Here is a 12,451-nt window from a genome sequence, read left to right on the forward strand (position 1 = left end):
TCCTGGGTTCAAGTGATTCTCCTGCCTCAGCCTCCTGAGTACCTGGGATTACAGGTGTGCACCACCACGCCCAGCTAGCTTTTTGTATTTTTAGTACAGATGGGGTTTCACCATGTTGCCCAGGCTGGTCTTGAACTCTTGACCTCAGGTGATTCACCCACCTCGGCATCCCAAAGTGCTGGGATTACAGGCATGAGCCACCACACCCAGCCTTAAGAATAGTTTCTAGGCCGGGTGCGGTGGCTCAAGCCTGTAATCCCAGCACTTTGGGAGGCCGAGGCGGGTGGATCACGAGGTCAAGAGATCGAGACCATCCTGGTCAACATGGTGAAACCCCGTCTCTACTAGAATACAAAAAAAATTAGCTGGGCATGGTGGCACATGCCTGTAATCCCAGCTACTCAGGAGGCTGAGGCAGGAGAATTGCCGGAACCCAGGAGGCGGAGGTTGCGGTGAGCCGAGATCGTGCCATTGCACTCCAGCCTGGGTAACAAGAGCGAAACTCCGTCTCAAAAAAAAAAAAAAAAAAGAATAGTTTCTAAAAGAAAGTTTAAATCATGATGCAACAAATATACAATGAACACGTATCAGAGATTTTAACTCATTAACTAACGAGGGAATCAGAAAGGTGTTACAATTAATTCAGAGGAGAATCCAAGACCAGATTAATATGTCAGCCCATTGAAATGAAGTTGCTGGGCCAGGCGCAGTGGCTCATACCTGTAATCCCAGCACTTTGGGAGGTTGAGGTGGGTGGATACCTGAGGTCAGGAGTTCAAGACCAGCCTGGCCGACATGGTGAAACCTTGTCTCTACTAAAAATACAAAAAATTAGCTAGACTTGGCAGCGTGTGCCTGTAGTCCCAGCTACTCAGGAGGCTGAGGCAGGAGAATTGCTTGAACCCAGGAGGCGGAGGTTGCAGTGAGCCAAGATTGGCATTGTACTCCAGCCTGGGCGATAAGAGCAAAACTCCGTCTTAAAAAGAAAGAAAGAAAAAAAAAAAAAGAAATGAAGTTGCTTCCTAGAGGCAAAACTGGCTTCCTCCACAGTGGCAGAGGGAATTCAATTGAATCTATACCTGACAGAATTTATTTAATTATAAACAAGATTCGCTTGCATCACTATCAGTTTTCCACAAGTTCACTCCTATCTCAGAGTTGTAAAATAGCATAGTCATGAGACAAAGACGAAGACAACCCAGGCAGGTGAGCTAGTCAGGACTCCCACACCACAGTTCAGTCTTGAGCAGTTTTCCCTTAGAGTTTGCAGAATATAATGTTGACCAAACCCAATGTCTGCTTACGACAAGGATGGAAGTAGTGAGTGCTCTGTGGATAGCAAGAAGTATACAGATCCAGGGGAGAGTCCTTCGGTCCATGTGAAAAGATGAGAGGAGATGGCTTGGGAAACAGGGTAGAAAGAATACCATCCTGTAAAAGCACAGAGCCAGAAACATCACAGCAAGGTTGGAGAACTGCAGTTGCTTCAGGATTGCTGTGGATACTGATGGGAAGGGGACAGAGACCAAGTTGTGAAAGGCAGTGAAGACCAGATAATGTCATGCCAAAATTCTGAGATTTTATTCTGTAGATACATGTCTACCACAGAGCCATCTATGCCCCACTGGTGTTATACAAGATGCTCTTAAGTCATACATGAATGAACATTTTTATCTTAGTGGTTATACGTTAATTCAGAAAAGAAAAATAGCTGCCAGTCAAAACTGCCATTTCAATCAATAGTATTGATTAGGACTATGTTAAATTTACTTGTTAAAATTTGATTTTAAGAAAGTGTAGGGCCGGGCGCGGTGGCTCAAGCCTGTAATCCCAGCACTTTGGGAGGCCGAGGCGGGTGGATCACGAGGTCAAGAGATCGAGACCATCCTGGTCAACATGGTGAAACCCCGTCTCTACTAAAAATAAAAAAAAATTAGCTGGGCATGGTGGCGCGTGCCTGTAATCCCAGCTACTCAGGAGGCTGAGGCAGGAGAATTGCCTGAACCCAGGAGGCGGAGGTTGCGGTGAGCCGAGATCATGCCATTGCACTCAGCCTGGGTAACAAAGAGCGAAACTCCATCTCAAAAAAAAAAAAAAATTGTATTAAATACTCAAAAGTACAGGTGGTATGTGGATATGTCAAAACCCTTAAAGCTGTTGAATGTTTACAGTTTGAGAAACTCTGCTTTAAGTGATGGAGAGTAATTGAAGTATTTTAAGTAGGACAGTGACTTTACTTTTGGGTTTTTGAAACATCTCTCAGGCAGCAATGTAGGGAGGGGAAAGATGGAAGTCCAAGAAGTATTCTAATAATGTAGATGGGAAAAAGGGCCTCTGCCAAGAGCCACAACACTGGGCATGGAGAGGAGGGACACACTGAACAAATACTTGGGATTATTTTTCACTAGTCTGTGGTCGTACCCAGTTGTATGAATCACAATGCTTGAAAAAATGTTTAAACTTTTTTTTTTTTGAAATGAAGTTTTGCTCTTCTTGCCCAGGCTGGAGTGCAATGGTGCAATCTTGGCTCACTGCAATCTCCGCATCCTAAGTTTAAGTGATTCTCCTGCCTCAGGCTTCTGAGTAGCTGGGACTACAGCTACCATGCCTGGCTATTTTTTGTATTTTTAGTAGAAACAGGGTTTCACCATGTTGGTCAGGCTGGTCTTGAACTCCTCACCTCAGTGATCCACCCGCCTTGACCAATTTACAAATGTGTTATTCTACATTCTACTTGCTTTAGTCAGGAGGAAATGAAACAAACATTTCTGGTGTATGGCATATAGTAAACGTGCAGTAGAGAGGGTAATGGTATTGAAAGATTTAGCCTTGTTGTTAAATGAGTAAGAGTGAAAAGCAGAGATGACAAATTATTCCCAAGAGAAAATTCACGTAACTGTGTCAATCATCAGCAGCTTCTCTGTGATAAACCAGGATTAAACAAAGCAGAATTTAAATAGCTGAACATTCCATGTAAGTGGACTTCTTCAGAAAAGCCTTCCTATAGTCAGAGTTTAGGGCTGGATCTTGAAGGAAGTGATGGATATGTTCCAAGTGGAGGAAATTTGAAGGGTCAAAGGTGCGGGAGGTGGATTTTAACAGGTGGCATTTAAGGGATGGGATACACATTGTTTTGGAAAGAAAAGTGGCTAATAAAAGGAAATGAGAGTTGTGAGAATCTGTGGTTGAATGAGGGCTTGGGACACTAGGACAGAGTTTGAAGGGCTGGGCACTGTGGCTCATGTCTGTAATCCTAGCACTTTGGAAGGCCGAGGCGGATGGATCACTTGAGGCCAGGAGTTCAGTCCAGCCTGGCCAACATGATAAAACTCTGTCTCTACTAAAAATGCCAAAAAATTAGCCAAGTATAGTGCTTGTAACCCCAGGGGAGGCTGAGGCAGGAGAATCGCTTGAACCTGGGAGGCAGAGGTTACAGTGACCTGAGATGAGATGGCGCCATTACACTCCATCCTGGACAACAAGAGCCAAACTCTGTTCAAAATAGTAATAATAATTATAATAGGGTTTGAAGGTCCAGGAATATATGAACAATGGTTGCAAGAGTATCCAGTTGTTCCAGGGGAAAATTCCCCAAGTTATGTCCTGGGGTACACCAGTTCCTTGAAACACATTATTAATGCATTATTTTAAAAAAGAGCTCCATGGCAAAACTAATTTGGTAAACTCTGTGTTAGGCCAGGCATGGTGGCTCATGCCTGTAATCCAAGCACTTTGGAGGCCGAAGCGGGCGGATCACCTGAGGTCGGGAGTTCAAGACCAGCCTGACCAACATGGTGAAACACCATCTTTATAAAAAAAAAGAAGAAGAAGAAGAAGAAAAAATAAACCCTATGTTAACGTTTTCAGGCTTCTATTCTGTATGTCCCAGAGCCTTTAATAAACTGCAAAATGTTGTGGCTTCACCGGTATATAGAGTGTCTTCAAACTTACGTACTGGGCCTGTTTTTGCTAAGTGTGTCCCAGAACTAGTGTCCTGTGGATTTTCCTTTAGAAAGTGCTGTCTTAGAATGTACCTAGCAGATCTCCAAATTCACAGGTGCTGCCACGTCTCTTCCAGTTCAGTCAACTGTCCAGGCAGCACTGACTCTCCTCTGCTCTTCCTACCCGCTGACCTATCCCAGCTGATGCCGCAAACCACTATCATTTCTCTCCACATCCAGAAATGGTTGTAAAACTTCAGACACATTTTGAAAAACTGGTACAGCAACAAGAAAAAGGGCAGAGGTTGATCAATTATTTGAGAGAACAGTGGTTTTCACTATTGCTCAGACTGGTTGTCAAATTTTTCTTTCTTTTTTTCCTCCTAAAATTCATGGTGGGATTTCTGTATTTGATACGTGTTTATGCATGTGTACATTTTTACAGATTTGTATACACTGAGGTATGGGATTGAAGAACCTTTATAGGGGGACTGCCTGTATTTCTGTCTCTCTCTACCCATCCTTGTTTCTACAAGGAGCATCCCACCTGGCTTCTACATTGAAACAGAAGTTGTAAATTCTGAAGAAACTGTCCAATTTGCAGAAAAGGTGATAGTGCCTTGAAAAAGGTGGTTGACATCTTGAAGCAGTCACCGCTTGGATAGGAAGCGTATATTATCATGTAGTAAAGCATGCTTGCAGTTAATTTTCAGGTAGAAATTTGGGGGCTTGATAAAAAAAGGATAGTTTAGCCATGCTTTATGAGATGGAGGACATTTATATGTACTTGCTCCTATAGATACAGCCAGCTTCTCCTTCCTATTCAAGAGAAGGTAGCTGAGCATTAGTATTACAAGAGGAATAACAACAGGCATTATTATAAAGATGGCACTGTGATAGAACAAGTCTTGAATCAGGCCCAATTTATTATCTACAAAGCAAATCATTTAGAAACTCTGATACTTAAACTATCACAGGGCATCTTCCAACTGCGGGTAGAAACTTAAATTGGGATGTTATGTCTAATGGAAAGTGGGATTTTCAATAGGGTTATAAACTGCGTTAATCCACACAATAGTTTTTAAATGTGTGACAATAACAAATGCATTGGGGCTATCATGTAATTTATGAAGAAATTCATTCAATCATGTTTACCAACTACCAATCAGTACACTCTTAGGTTTTAAGAGGAATGCTGGTCGTATCAGTGTTTCTTCCTCTCCCTCAGCCCCGCCTAAGAGTTACACAAGGGAAAGAGAATTCCTCAAAAAGCTAAGCATAGAATTACCATATGATCTAACAATACCCCTGCTAGGTACATACCCCAAAGAGTTGAAACTTCTTTTTAAAAAGTAGTATATCCTTGCAATGGAATAATATTCAGCCATGAAAAGGAATGACATTCTTTTTTTTCTTTTTTTAAAAATAAGTGTCTCCTCTGGGCATAGTGGCTGACGCCTTTAATCCCAGCACTTTGAGAGACAGAGGAGGGTGGATCACTGAAGGTCAGGAGTTTGAAACCAGCTTGAGCAACAAGGAAAAACCCCACCTCTACTGAAAGTACAAAATTAGCCAGTTGCGGTGGCAGATGCCTGTAGTCCCAGCTACTCAGGAGGCTGAGGCAGGAGAATTGCTTGAACCCATGAGGCGGAGGTTGCAGTGAGTTGAGATCGTGCCATTACACTCAAGCCTGGGCAAGAGGAGCAAAACTCCGTCTCAAAAATAAATAAATAAATAAAAAATAAAAATTAAATAAAAAGTGTCTATTTGTTGTTTTTATTTTTTGTTTTGTTTTTGTTTTGAGACAGGGTCTTACTCTGTCTCCCAGGCTGGTGTGCAGTGGCGCCACCTTGACTGATTGCAACCTCTGCCTCCTGGATTCAAGCAATTCTCATGCCTCAGCCTTTGGAGTAACTGGAGTAAATGGACCACCACACTCAGATGATTTTTGCATTTTTTAGTAGAGATGGGGTTTTGCCGTGTTGGCCAGGCTGGTCTCAAACTCGTGGCCTCAAGTGATCTGCCCACTTTAGCCTTCCAAAGTGCTGGGATTACAGGCATGAGCCCAGCCTCTTTTTTATTTTTGGAGATGGGGGTCTCTCTTTGTTGCCCAGGCTAGTCTCGAATCCCTCCTGTGCTCAAACCATCCTCCCACCTCGATCTCCCAAAAGCATATGATTCCTTCCACACCTGGGATTACAGGCATGAGCATTTATGTCTGGCCCATAAAAAAGGAATGATATTCTCAGACATGTTCAGCATGGATAAACCTAGAAAATATTGTGCTAAGTGAAATAAGGCACAAAAGGACAAATATTGTCCAACTTCACTTACATGAGGTACTTCGCATGGTCAAATTCATAGAGACAGGAAGTAGAATAGTGATTGGCAGGGCTAGTGGGAGAAGGGAATGGGGGGGTATTAGTTAATGGATACAGAGTTTCTGTTTGAGATGATGAAGTTCTGGGGCTGGCTGGTGGTCATGACTGCACACACTGTGAATGGACTTCAGGCCACTGATTTGCACACTCAAAAATAGTTCAAAGGTAAATTTTATGTTATGTATAGTTTACCACACACATGAAATCAGACTGATAGGTGGCTGCAGTCCCCAGAGACAGTGATTTTAATTGGTCTGGGTGGGGCACAGGCAACAGTGGTTTTAAAAGTTCCTCAGATGAATCTGATGTACGGCCAGGCTTGAGAAGGGATGGGCCGTCTCCAGGGGAGCTGGCTCAGCCTTGACTGCACATTAGAATCAATTGGGGAGTTTTAAAATATACCCAGATCTGTGGCTAAAGTAAAAAAAGCATTCATTGTACACTTAAAAATAACTAAAAGCATACTTGGAATATTTGTAATACAAAGACATGAGAAACGCATGTGATGGACACCCCATTTCCTCTGGTGTGATGATTGTACATTGCCTGCCTATATCCAAATAGCTCGTGTGTCCCGTAAATATAGATACTTGCTATGTACCCATAAAAATAAACAAGTAAAAAATTACACTCATGTCTGGGTCTTATACCCAAGATTCTTACTTAATTGGTGTGGAGGTGCTGCCTGGTCACTGAGATTTTTTTTTTTTTTTTTTTTTTGGATTCCTCAGCTGATTCTAAAATGTGGTTAAGGCTCAAAATCATCGCTCTTGAGAAAGACCAGGATCATTTCACCTTTGGAGAAAAAGTACTTAACATATATCATTGAAGAAATCAGAGGCATGGTGGGGGAGGGGCTTCTGGTGAGAGTCAAGGGGCCACATTCTCTATGTATTGTCATGTATGTATATACAGTCAGAATACAAAAAATGAGAGAAGCAAAGACCAGTAGAGGGCCCAGGAGAAGGGGAGTGAAGATGATCTGTTAGGCTCACTCCTAAGGGAGAAAGGCTCTTTATTCTTCCAGGCACCCAGCTCCTACCAGCTACTGCTTCTTCTTCTTCTTTTTTTTTTTTTTCTGAAATGGGAGTTTTGCTCTATCACCCAGGCTGAAGCACAGTGGCACGATCTTGACTCACTGCAAACTCCGTCTCCCAGGTTCAAGCAATTCTCTTGCCTCAGCCTCCTGAGTAGCTGGGGACTATAGGTACATGCCACCCTGCCTGGCTAATTTTTGTATTTTTAGTACAGATGGGGTTTCACCATATGGATCAGGCTGGTCTCGAACTCGTGACCTTAGCTGAGCCACCCACCTCAGTCTCCCAAAGTGCTGGAATTACAGGGGTAAGCCACTGCGCTCGGCCTTCCTACCAGTTTCTAACATAGGCACTGCTCCCCTGCTCCTCTACTCCATCCCCAACCCCCATTTGAGTTCCTCTCCCTGTCCAGGAGCAGTTCAGGGCTGACCTGTCCAGCCAGAGTTATAAAAAGATGGGGCTGTTGAGAGTGTCCCAGTGATGAGACCATAGGCTGGTGCATGAAAAATAAGCCTGTTTACCTTTAAAGGACCATGGAGGTGGTAGACATGCATCATTCCCCGATGAATTCTGACCAACTTCAGCATTTTTTTTTTTTTTTTGTCTTTTCTCACTCTTATCTGCCTTGGTATTTATATGTCTGTTTTTCTGTATAGATGCTTTCTCAGTCTGCTTATTAGGTTGCATTACATTCTTGCCGCCTTATTTGTGAAAATCCTACTCCAGCCCTAGGTCCTTGGTACTGAAGCCAACTAGACGAGGGGTGGGGTGGGGATTTAGACCTGCAGCTGAAAGGCAGCGAGGGATCAGGGTGGCACCTAGAAGACAGGATGTGTGGAGACAGGTGATGAGGCCAGCTCTGCTCTGAGCCTTGGGGTAAGGGTGCTTCCTCGTTAGTCCAACCCATTTCATCGAAGTAGAAGTCCATTATAAATATTTCAGCGGATGACTCAGCCAGTCGTAGAGAGAGCACACTTTCCAGCAGTGTCTTCTGTGTACTCTGTCCCTCTTCCATTTACATGTGTTCTGGGGGACCCAGCAGACATTGACAAGGAGACTTGGGCTTCTGGATCCTAACTCCGTTCAGGTACAGCTGCCTAAGGGCAGAATGTAAAACAGAACTCATGTTTTCTAGAAGCCTATGATCTAGTTAGGGAGATAAATTATACAAACAAAAAACTAACAAGCAAGGTTTTGGATGTTAGGACTTCTGTATTGTTGATGTATGTAGTTCAGTAGTTTTCCAGAGACTTTTGTCAAAGGGCCTAGGGATGAGCCAGGGGCAAAGAGAAATAATTTTCTAGGACTAGGAATGGTGGGTGCAGAGAGTAAGGAATTTTGTGAAGGCTGATTATAAAGGCATGAATCTTCCTGCATAATAAATTGTGTACTTTATTATTATTATTTTAAATGTGAAAACCATGATCATTCCTGGTTAATGTTGACATTACCCTTTGCAGGTACGCACACTCAGGTAGAAAGGTGGTTAAATACTATATTCCATGCCTCCAAGGATGACCTGTTCTCAGTCTTCTGGAATTCCTGATAGAGGGAGTTTAGCAGACTCTTCGCAAAGTGTTAGGTGCCAAGAATTGATTCAAAGCTCCTGATTGCTGGGCTGTTCATTCAGAGTGTGGGAGTTCCTTGGTGTGGCACACTCTAGACACATTTAATCAGAGGGCATTGTGGTGGCCTGGATGTTCTCTGAGGTCCCTTTACTCCTGAGGTTCTAAGCGGTAAGGGACTTTGGATAAGGGAGAAGGTCAAGAAAGTTACAGTGGCTGAAGAACGCCTAAGAGAAAAGAAGGGGCCTCAATTGTACCCTGAAGGCTGGACAGAGTTGGAAGGGCATTCGTTCCTCCAGACAGAAGAACATATGATCAAAGACTAACTGTGGACAATTATCACAGATCAAAGATTAGCTGGGGACGATGATCACGGTGACTGCAGGATGGTGAAATACTTACGAAGCAAATAATATGTAAATAAGATTTATTTGTGTCAGGGACAGGGGCAGCATTTAAATAACTGGCAGTTGAAAATTGTAACATATTACTTGTATGTCTAAAATTAGATGTTGAGAATACACATAGCTATTTCAGAAGAATGGACACAGTATAAAAATACAAGTAAGATTTATTTGTTGGAGGAAGGGGGAGAGGAAGGTACATGTTCAGTTGACTCGACAGTTTAAATCATATCCAAGATAGTTACATGTAAGCGAAATGATAACCCTTACATGATAATTATTCATTAAATTCATTTTGCAAAGCAACATCAGCGAAAGCTTTGCTGTGAAACATTTTTGTAGGAGGCTAGTTGAAATTATTGTCAAATGCCTAGTTGAAAGGACATTTAGTTAAACTATGCTGTAATTCAAGCTTTTCACTCAGTGACTTAGTAAGTTATGTGTAATGAAGTTTTGCTGTATATAGATCAGAAGTCCGAAGCTCCTGGAAACTCTTATGATATTTTAATAAACAGTCAAGAATTGTTTAATGATAATAAGAGTAGCCTGACACAGGTAGATATTTAGTCACCTGTTTAACAATCACAGAATGTCAGCCCTGAAGAGCACCTTAGCTGAGCTAGGCCAAGACCATCAGCATCAGACAGCCTTGAAGTCTGAGACTTTTCTCTGTCTCTTCCTAAACCTCCACCACAGTGGTTCTCAAAGTGTGGTCCTCTATCAGCATCATCAGGGACTTTTATAAAATGCAAATTCTGGCTGGGTGCAGTGGCTCACACCTGTAATCCCAGTACTTTGGAAGGCTGAGGTGGGTGGATCACTTGAGGTCAGGGGGTTGGAGACCAGCCTGGCCAACATGCTGAAACCCCATCTCTACCAAAAATATAAAAATTTAGCTGGGTGTGGCAGCATGCACCTGTAATTCCAGCTACTCAGGAGGCTGAGGCAGGAGAATTGCTTGAACCAGGGAGGCGGAGGTTGTAGTGAGCCAAGATCTTGCCATTGTACTCCAGCCCAGGCAACAGAGCAAGACTCCGTCTCAAAAAAAAAAAAAAAAAAAGTTAAAAAAATGCAAATTCTTAGGCCCCACCTCTGATTCCCTGATTCCCTGAATCAGAAACTGCCAGGTGGGCCCAAAAATATGTGGTTTAAAACACCCTCCGGCTGATCCTGATCCACATGGGGTCGGGGGGCGGGGGTGGTTGGAGAACTGCTTCCTCATACTACAGCTTCAAAATATCTTGAGGCAATAACTTCTCTTAGATCACTCTTAGCAACACAGAGAATACTTCCTGTTTTATGTCTAAATTTATCTTCCTAAAGCTTTGAAGAGTGGAGCACACTATTTTCACAAATGTAGGTCCCTTTCTTACATTCCTTTATAAGCAACAGGCCAGGGTACATCTCAGCAGAAGGGGAGCCAAGCCTGGGAGGGGATGAAGACAGAGCTGGCACTGAGCAGGGACATGGGGAAACAGGGCTGATCTGAGCCATCATTTGATTATTTGATAATCCAAGATCCACTCCAAAGAGGAGCACAGCATGGTCTGGTTTAGGACCTGGGTTTTTTGTTTTATTTTTGAGATGGAGTTTCGCTCTTGTTACCCATTCTGGAGTGCAATGGCGCGATCTCAGCTCACCGCAACCTCCGCCTCCTGGGTTCAGGCAATTCTCCTGCCTCAGCCTCCTGAGTAGCTGGGATTACAGGCATGTGCCACCATGCCCAGCTAATTTTTTGTATTTTTAGTAGAGACGGGGTTTCACCATGTTGACCAGGATGGTCTCAATCTCTTGACCTCGTGATCCACCCGCCTCAGCCTCCCAAAGTGCTGGGATTACGGGCGTGAGCCACCGCGCCCGGCGGACCTGGGTTTTTAAGACTAATATCACTGAGACAGAAAAGTACAAGGTCGGGGGAGGTGGGGTGGGGAATCTTTGGAGCTAGGTAGTAGAGATAAGATGATGGGAATCATCTATACTGGCCAATGTTGTTCTAGAAATTGTCTGAATGAAACATGACAGAATAGGGAAGAGTCCAACCCTCTGGGCACATAGCATTGACAGGGAAAAAATGGCCTCAGATAACTGGCTGCAATTTAGGGCAGGATTCTACTGTCCCCCTCCCCCTCATTTCTGCCAACCCAGCATTAGCTGAGAAATCCAGGGAGCCAGGATGTCCAAGTAATGAGGGCAGAAGGGGGCACGCAGATGGTCCAACAATGCTGCTGAGGTCTTCCCAGCGCTGTTTGTGATCTGTTCCAGAGAAGGGAAGGACTGTGCAGATGGATGTTGGCTACTGTTTTGTCTGCCTAGAGTGGAGTAGCACTCTGTTCTCAGAAATACTGCTTCCCACAATGTGGTTTAATGGGATCCTCTAGTTTTTGACTGATCTCCTTCCCTAACTCAGTAATTGACTCAAGGTAGGTATGTTCCTCAAGTTCAGCCCTGAAACATCTGACCTTCAACCAGATGGAAGATCTTGGTTTTGCTCAGGTGGCAAACTTGTGAGGTATGAGTCTGAGCAGTTTGGTGGCCATATCCCCGAGGCTGTGCAGAGGAAGCCAGTCTGTGGTGACAAAGAGTGGCTGGTACACTGAGAGAGGCAGAACAAGAGACAGAGAAAGAGCGGGTGGCTTTCCAGTCCCAGGTGTGGTCGTTCCTGAGGTCCAGCTCATACCTGCCCTTCCTGCAGTTCAGCTGGGTGAGCCAACAAGCCTCCCCTTTCTGCCTAAGCCAAATTGTCCCTCTGGATACAGTGTCTAACTGCTTGTCATCTTTCTGGAGATGCTTTAACTGGCAAAGGATCCATCAGGGTTTTGTTTTAGTTTTAGAAGTAAGGATTATTATTTTATTTTCCCGGTGGATATACAATTATCCTATGCTATTTCTTATTGTGATGAAACACACATTACATAAAATTTACCATTTTAACCATATTTTAACGTATAGTTTAGTGATGTTAAGTAAATTCACATTGTTGTGAAACCATCACCACCATTCACCTTCAGAACTTTTTCACCTTCCCCAACTGAAACTCTATACCCATTAAACAATACCTCCCCATCTCAGGCAACCACCAGAGGATTTCTAGTCAAAAGTAGAATGGTGGTTTTATTTGCATTC

The sequence above is a fragment of the Saimiri boliviensis genome, chromosome 13 (assembly GCF_048565385.1).
Source record: "Saimiri boliviensis isolate mSaiBol1 chromosome 13, mSaiBol1.pri, whole genome shotgun sequence".
Classification (NCBI taxonomy): domain Eukaryota; kingdom Metazoa; phylum Chordata; class Mammalia; order Primates; family Cebidae; genus Saimiri; species Saimiri boliviensis.